Source organism: Mirounga leonina, unplaced genomic scaffold (genome assembly GCF_011800145.1).
Source record: "Mirounga leonina isolate KUSES-001 unplaced genomic scaffold, KU_Mleo_1.0 Mir_53, whole genome shotgun sequence".
Taxonomy (NCBI): domain Eukaryota; kingdom Metazoa; phylum Chordata; class Mammalia; order Carnivora; family Phocidae; genus Mirounga; species Mirounga leonina.
The window spans coordinates 46,007,419-46,016,408 of record NW_023270807.1 but is presented as its reverse complement, the minus strand read 5'-3'; positions in this window follow the sequence as shown (position 1 = coordinate 46,016,408).

Below are 8,990 nucleotides of genomic sequence, written 5' to 3'. Positions count from 1 at the left end.
AAACACAACATCAAAATGTGAGATGTAGCTTCAGTGCTTAGAAAGAAATTTATGGCTTTAAATGATTATATTAGAAAAGAAGAAAGATCAAAATGAATGAAATGAATTTCCACCTAAACTAGAATAAAAAGAAAAAATTAAACCCAAAGTAAACAGAAGAAAGGAAATAATAAAGAGAAAAAAATATCAATGAAATAAAAAACAGAAAAGTACTATAGAAAATCAATAAAACCAAAAGATGGATCTTTGAAGAGATAAATAAGATTGTTGACCTCTCCAGAGGATGGTCACTGGAAAGACATGACTGCCTATTGACCAGTGAGCTGGACCTGGGGGATCAGAGGCTCCTCACGCTCTCCCCTGTCCTTGGAGTATGGGTTCTGCTGGCTTTTCCTGCTCCCAGAGGCTGCACCTTGAGCTAGTGATGTGGTGTTGAGAGCACCTGCATGGTATACATGACTGAATCCAGTTAAGGCCTCTTTATAAACCTTTAAGATTTGGTGGGCAGGTGTGGGGATCCACTGGTCTTGCTGCCACCCAAAACAAGCCTTGTGTGTAAGTTCCCTTTGCTTATTAAAACTGCCACATACCAACCTAGAGTGACCTGCCTCTCTCTTCTTTTGGTCTCTGCCTACCCTCTGAGTACAGGGGCTGATTTCAGTTTTCACCTGGGAAGCTCCTGAAAGAATTGCAAACCAATAACATTTTAGTATTATTATTAGTATTAGAGTGGAGTGAGAGAGAGAGAGAGAGAGAGATGAATTGCCTATTTCAGGAATAAAAAGGGATCATCATGAAAAATTATAGACATTAAAAGAATAATAAGGAAATGTTATAAAAAAATCTTATGTTCATAAATTCCAAATCTTAGATGAAATGCACAAGTTCGTTGAACAACACAAACTACCAAAGGTCATTTAAGGAAAAATATAGAACTTGAATAGCTCTGTATCTATTCAGTCACTTGAATTCATAGTCAAAAACCTTTCTACAAAAAAATGTCTGGCTCAGGTGATTTCACTGGTCAATTCTGTGGAAGTAGACCTGTGGTCTAGGAGCCAGGGGAGACTGTAGGGAACTGACTGCAAAGGAACACAAACTTTTGGGAATTGAAAAATTCTCCTGTGGGTCGCCTGGGTGGCTCAGTCGTTAAGCACCTGCCTTCGGCTCAGGTCATGATCCCAGGGTCCTGGGATTGAGCCCCACATTGGGCTCCCTGCTCCGTGGGGAGCCTGCTTCTCCCTCTCCCACTCCCCCTGCTTGTGTTCCCTCTCTCACTGTGTCTCTCTCTGTCAAATAAATAAATAAAATCTTTAAAAAAATAATAAAAATAAAAATAAAAATAAAAAATAAAAAATTCTCCTGTATCTTGATTTCAGCAATGGGTACATAACTGCATTCATTTGTCAAAACTCATTATATAGTATGCTTAAAATCAATAACTTTTATTATATGTAAACTACACATCAATAAAGCTAACAACAACAACAAAACCCAATATTACACCAACAACAGAAGGATGAAAGCTCATTTTTCATGTATACTATAGAAGGAATTCATGCACAGGGAAGGTTATTGAGCTAGACCAGGTATTCTCCATCTCTGCTGTACTTTAGGGCCATCTAGGCAGCTCTTTACTAATACCTAAGGGCAGACCCTACCTCCAGAGGTTCTAACAGTTCATCTGATGCTACTGGACTAAACTAGAATTCAAAAGTTCTTCTAATACTAAACACTGAAATTTCACTGCCTTTGGTTATTTTTTTTTTTAAGTTTAAATGAAGTTAATTTGGCAACATTATTGTTCCCAACCTCACGCAGCCACCTGGTTGCCTTGCCAAGTGTATTTTCAAAACCATTAGGCAATATGCTGAATACTTTAGCAATTATAACTTTAAAATGTAGGTTATAGAGAAACAGAAATACTTTAGACTACAGCTGAGATACAGTATCCCAAGAACATATGCGAGTTTCCCAGATGGCCTAATCCCAAGGGAACATATGTAGATATGTAGACATATACTTATTATGAACCATCAGAAAGCCCGGAAAATCAGTTTTTACAAAGAGAGAGAAAAGAAGAGAGAATAATGAGTTTTTATTATTCAATGTATTCTCTTTCAATCTTATTTTCTATGCCTTAATGATTGTCTGGAGACAAAATTATTTTATAGGCTATCTTAGACTCAACCATGTGACTTTGAGAAACTAAGTCTTTCTCCTGATATAAATAGGAGATTAAGGGGAATTTTTTTCTCTGAAGTTATGTCAAAAAGGCTCTAAATTTCAAAGTCAAGGAATATGTAAACAGATAAATTAAAGATACTTCACTGGGTTGGTTTTTCTCAATTTACCTTTTAAATGTAAATATCTTCTCTTACCTCTTGTTTCTCCAGTCAGTCCCAAATTCTTTTCATTTTCTTCATTAATCACAGAATTTTGATGATATAATTTATGTAACCAATTTTTTGGCATAATAGCCAGATGAGGCTTTGTTTTCCAAATTGATTTATTATTTATGTCAGATCTGTTCACATAGATTTAATATTTCTTATATCCCCACATTATTTAGCACAATGCCAGACATTGAACTGATAATATAATTTTTGGATTCTAAAATACCATTTTTTCACATCTTAACATTCCTGAAATATTTATCTTATAATCCATGTATTCATTTAATGTAATATTCTTAACATTTTCTAAGAAAACTAATTGACAAACATCTTAGAATTGAAGAAAGATTGGTTTTTGGGTTTTTTTTGTTTTTTTTTTTTTACTGGTGATTTGTATTCTCTGCAGAATACATAGATCCCATCCTTTTATCAAGTCAATGCCTTTATATGTTCTGCATGTTCTTCACTAACAAGACATTAGTAGGAGTGATGCATAGAACTAGTAATAGTGAACATGGACATCTCCACTATAGTAAGCAAGTTTTCTTTCCCCTTCCTACCCATTTAATTCTCTGTTCTCCTTCCATACCCAATGTCAAATATGTAAATGACCAGACAATCCCTGATTTTTCCATGGAATTGAAGAACCCCAGATGATTGCCAGTCTGATTACCAACCCCAAATGATTATAAAAAAGAAAACAATAAGAAGTTATTTCTTTAACAAATTAAAGTATTTCAAACCTACCTTAAATAATAAGTGAAAACAGATCTACAATCCATATTTCCCAAATTCTTGATATTCATTCTATCTGCCACAGTATGGCATGAATGCATCCTGCCAATGACACAAGTTTAACTATTGCTTTAGAACTAGAAGGATCTTAATAAAAACTGAATATGCAGTAAATGACTCTCATGTTTCTGAAACCAGAGTGTTTGCAAAACTGACTTGTCATGCTCAGTGCAACAACTTGAGGACAGCAGATTTTGAGCCCACCCAAATGTTCTGTGTATTTAATTATAGTTTTATATGCTGTAGCTGTGGAAAACTTTATATAAGAATAAAAAAAAAAGTATACTAGTGGTTGGGGGAAAATGTTTTTCAATATCAGAAAAGAAATAGATTTTATCTAATCATCCATCACACTGTTAGAGACACACTGCAAATATATACTTAAGAATTAGATGTTTCTTTCTTTCCTTCTTCTGAGGTCTTTCTACACTTCAGTTTTATTTAATATCTCTAGTGAACTCCATTGATGTTGATATGTTAAACCAGAGTAGCTTTTCATCACTGAAATCCATTATAATACTTCTTAGATATTCTCAGGGAAAAACAAATAGATTAATGGAAGAAGACCCAGAGACTCATCCTAAAGCCTCCACTGAAATGCACCATGGTTCAAAGAATAAATATACATTTTGGTTTTTTCCCCCTGCAGTATCTGTATTTTGCTTCTCAGACCTGACCACAGTGACATTTTTGGATGTGTAGACATGTGTGGATGCCTCATTGCTAGTATTTGCATTCATATTGGGCAAAAATGTCAAGATGCAGTCCAGAAAAAAATACCAGAGGAGAGAACAAAGAGTTGGCAATAAATATCCAATTTGAAGTTGACCTCCAATCTGTCTCTTCTATAATTAGGACTTGTTACTTCTCTTATCAAGCCTCTCACCTTAAGTTCCTTGCTTTGGTTGACTTTAACAGGGAAGAGGACTGTCTTCTGGGTATCTAAATAAGTAGATGTTACATTTTCAAGATACTACTGTTTTTTTTTTTTTTATCCAAAGTAAACATGAAAGCTAATTTAAGGAAATAAATATGTAAATTGTTAATTCAGAAACGTTTCTAATTTTATATGTCACAGAAACTTTTTCTAAAAAATCAAGCCATGCTGAGGTTAATGATAAAAGTTGAACCCTGAACTATTCATCACTGTTGGCATAACAAATGTTTTATAGGGTTTTCATACGTGGGCTAATTTTGGAAATAATTCACTTAAATATTAACAGTTATCAGGGAGAGGAAAGGGTGGGGAAAGAACAGATGAGATTTCCAGGTGCCCTCTGTGGCAGATGAAGAGGGCTTGTTTGTCCTTTGATGAGAAACCCAGCAGCTGTCAGGGAAAGGATTGCTTCTAGAGACACGAAGATACAGCTGGTGAGAGATAGACTGGCACACAGGCAGAGGAAAGGTGGACAAGTAAAAAATGGAATATTTCAGGGAACCATCATCACCAACTCCATCAGAAGCTGGGGTTGAAACAATCACCTTCTCTGTCAGGATCTCTAGTGGGAGCTCCCCCCTAGAATTAGAAATGGGCAGAAATGGTGAGTGTTAGAGTCACCTCTGGAGATAAGAAGTTGAAAGAGAAATTGAGGGGTGAGGAAGCTGGCAGCTCCTGTCATTGGTGGTGTTGGTGGGAGCAGGGGAATGGAAGTTCCACATAGATAAAGTGACGTTCCTGACTGGGGAGTCCCCTGCTTTAAGGCTTCTTCTTCTCCTTCTCCTTCTCCTCTCCTCTCCTTCTCCTTCTCCTTCTCCTTCTCCTCCTCCTCCTTCTTTTTCTTCTTTTTCTTAAGGCTGCTTCTTTTGACATTGTCTTGGTCAGAAAAGTTATTGAGAAAAGCAAATTAGTTTTGCCTACTTTTTCTAAGAAACATTTGGTATCCTTAGAAGATTATTGTCATTTGAAGAGTTCATGGTTAATCTTAAAGCAGCACTAGGAATGAGACTTGTGTCTCCTTTCCTTGCTTCCTATTTTCCCATCTACCTTTGATGATGTAATCCTGAGAGAGAAAAGCCTGCTACATCTCTATTCTCCCCTTTCCAGGTTCTCTTGAAAGGGGATTTGGAAGTGGCTGGTAGGGATGAGGTGTAGTGGCCAGAATGAGGTGGTGTGAGGGCTCTGGTCAATTCACCTGGAGCTTTATGAAGACAGTGGGAAATACTTTGTCACTGGTGTCCACTTGCTTTTAGTTTCCTTTGGAATTAAAGGTAGCTCCTGCTAAAACATGGTGATGCAGGAACACACTGAGTGTGACTAGACTGGACAATAAGTAGGTATCAGTCATTAGGAAATTTGGCAAGAAAAATGCCAGCATGGAGTCTACATGTCCAACTCCAGTCTTGCTTCTCTTGCCTTTATTCATCTCCACTCTCCAGAGTGGAATCCACTGAGTTCTTCCTCTCCCTTCTACCTCTGCAACTCCCCCTTGAGTGTGCACCTACCACTGAATTTAAAGGAAGAAAGATTTTTCAGCATAAGCCTCTCTCCCAGTGAATCAATGTTCATCCAGGGATTCTTTAGTGTGGAAGCACTCTATCAAATCACTTGGCTCAGGGATAGTTACCCAAATTAGGTCTCTTCTCCCATCTTTGGCCCAAAGTCACAGATCCACATTCTCTTCCACTCAACTTGTTTAAGGCCCCAATACCTTAGTTTATTAAGGCAGGGAAAAATATTCAATGGAAAAAGTCTCTTCAATAAATGGTGTTGGGAAAACTGGACAGCTATATACAGAAGAATGAAACTTGACCATTCTCTTACACCATACACAAAGAGAAACTCTAAATGGATGAAAGACCTCGATGTGAGACAGGAATCCATCAAAGTCCTAGAGGAGTGCATAGGCAGTAACCTCTTCGACATTGGCCACAGTGACTTCTTTCAAGACTCGTCCCCAAAGGCAAGTGAAACAAAAGCAAAAATGAACTTTTGGGACTTGATCAAGATAAAAAGCTTCTGCACAGCAAAGGAAACAGTCAACAAAACAAAGAGGCAACCCACAGAATGGGAGAAGATTATTCGCAAATGACATATCCAAGATCTATAAAGAACTTCTCAAACTCAACACCCAAAAAACAAATAATCTAGTCAAGAAATGGGCAGAAGACATGAATAGACACTTCTCCAAAGAAGACATGCCAATGGCTAACAGGCACATGAAAAAATGTTCATCACCATTAGCCATCAGGGCAATTCAAATCAAAACCACATTGAGATATCACTTTACACCAGTTAGAATGGCAAAAATTGATAAGGCAAGAAATAACAAATGTTGGAGAGGTTGTGGGAAAAGGGGAACCCTCTTAACTGTTGGTGGGAATGCAAGTTGATATAGCCACTTTGGAAAACAGTGTGGAGGTTCCTCAAAAAGTTAAAAATAGAGCTACTGTAGGACCCAGCAATTGCACTACTGGGCATTTACCGAAAAGATACAGATGTAGTGAAAAGAAGGGCCACTTGCACCCCAATACCTTAGTAATCATCTAATACTTTGCTTTTATTTAAAAACTGATTAAGAGATTAACTTTGTAAGGGAAATAATTTGAGAGAGAGTATCTCCTTCCCTAGGCACTCAAAGCTCTTCCCATGGGCTAAGTTCAGTTCTAAGGAGGCTGTCCGCTTGCACCTAATACCTGTACCCATTCACATAAATACCTTCTCCAAGGATCACTGTAATGTAACACTTTAGTCTTGTCTTTTTTTATGCCCTATCTACTTATAAAAATTACTTGAGTTTGTTCACAAAGATGATAAATACAAAAAATTAACCAAATAGAAATAAAAATAGAGGATGAATAATAAAGCAGATATTAAAGCTCTACCATTACTGAGAAGGATTAGAAAACTTTTTTTTAAAGTTGTTTTATGTTAGTTCCAGTATAGTTAACATACAGTGTTGTATTAGTTTAAGGTGTAAAATACAGTGATTCAACAATTCTATGCATTACTCAGTGTTCATCATGATAACTGTACTCCTAATCTCCATCACCTATTTTACCCATTCCTCCCACCTCTGGTAACCATCAATTTGTTCTCTACAGTTAAGAGTCTGTTCCTTGGCTTCTCTCTCTCTGTTTTAGAAAAACTAGTTTTAAGCTTCCTGGCAGTAAGGGCAAAAGGGAAAATACAATACTTGGAAGGAGAAAGCATACCAATTTTTTATAAGAGATAAAACTTATCATCTTTTCTAAGTCAGAGAAATTGTTTGCACAAGATTGTCTGAGAAGCAGGGAGTGGTTCAATGGATAATGTTCTCAGCCAATAAAGATAATAAAGAAGGAGTTTTCATACAAACATCCCTGTAGTAACCTTTGGCAGAAGTACTACAGGGGACACAAGGGAAAGGGCATTTGAGTTTGCCAGGGGGGTGGAGCAGAGGAGCCTTCACCAAGGAAAATGAAATGTTAGTGCTGAGTGTAATTTTAGCAGATAGAAACAAGAGAACAGGGATTTTCTAGAAGCAGAGACATAGAGTTCATAAAGTTCTAAAAGTTATTTGCATGTTCAGTGAAGCATCAAAAGCCCAATCATGTTGGGTCAAGACATAAGGGACATAAGAAGATAGGCAGTATAGGACCAAGATGCACATCTTGGGCCCCTTGCCTTTGGTGGATATTCTACAAGTTTGCATGAACCATGAATCAGGGGTATTTGGGGCTCTCCTAGCTAAATAGAGAATTCCTTTACTATTCTTGAGCCTTTGCCCAAACTAAAAGTCAGACCTATAATGCTTTCCATGTAAAACAGAACTGGTTGTCTTTCTGCACACAGGCTCAGTCTAGCTATAGGGATGGAAAGGCTCTGTTGTTTATATTCTATAGTCTTTCAAACAAACTCCATGTTTTCTTTGGTCTATATATCAAAAGGCTTATGAGGAATGGGGGAGAGGGCATCTGTTAGTAAGATTACGTTACCTGTGGCCATAAGTAGTCAAAGGGGGTCATTCCTCAGCAGAACACAGAGATCCCCAGAGACAGCCTGAGGTGAGATGTTAAAGGGAAAATAAATTGTCTCAGTGTAATGTACCTCTTAAGAGTTTTTGGGCTAGGGCTAGGAATTGGGGAACACATGGTTTGAAAGTCAGATAAATGTGTTCCATGTGGAGCCTAGACAGGAGACCACCTTCATTAATGACCTCTTGAGACTTACTACAAGAAGACAGCTCTGTATCAAATCATCTTAGGTGGGAAAGAGCTTGTATTTAATAGATCTCTTGTGTGATTTTGTGATTAGAGTTGGCTCTGGATATGCCCAGAAATGAAACATTTGAAAAATCAAATCAGTAAAAGAGAGTGGAAAATATGGAAGCAGATAGGGGCATTAAACTCCCAAACTAGAGACTCCTCTCCTCTTGTACCTAATTTCATGGAAGTGGGGAATGACACAAGCCTGTGAGCTTAGCCACAAAGAAGGCAAATTTGGCACTCCATGGAAACATTCTTGGGCTATCCTGAGCTTTAATTCTATATTCCTTTTGTGAATTTTCATTTTCAATAGAAAAATCTGGGGCTAAGATTGAAAGTTCTATAGCAGCATAGGATCATCAAAATAAAAAGGCTTGGTATTGTAACTTGCGAGTGACAGCTCTAACTACTTCTCCAGGGTAAAATTCCCACAAATTGCTTATTGATGAATCAATTGCCCTGAATGCCAGTTACCATTACAAGATGTTACCAAGAGATATGCTAATTCCTCTCCAGAACCCTATTGCTTTATGTTCATTGCTAATTATGGGAGGAAAAGCTGTGCTAGTTTCTAAGATAAAAATAATCCAAAAGCTGGACATACAATAATCCTTG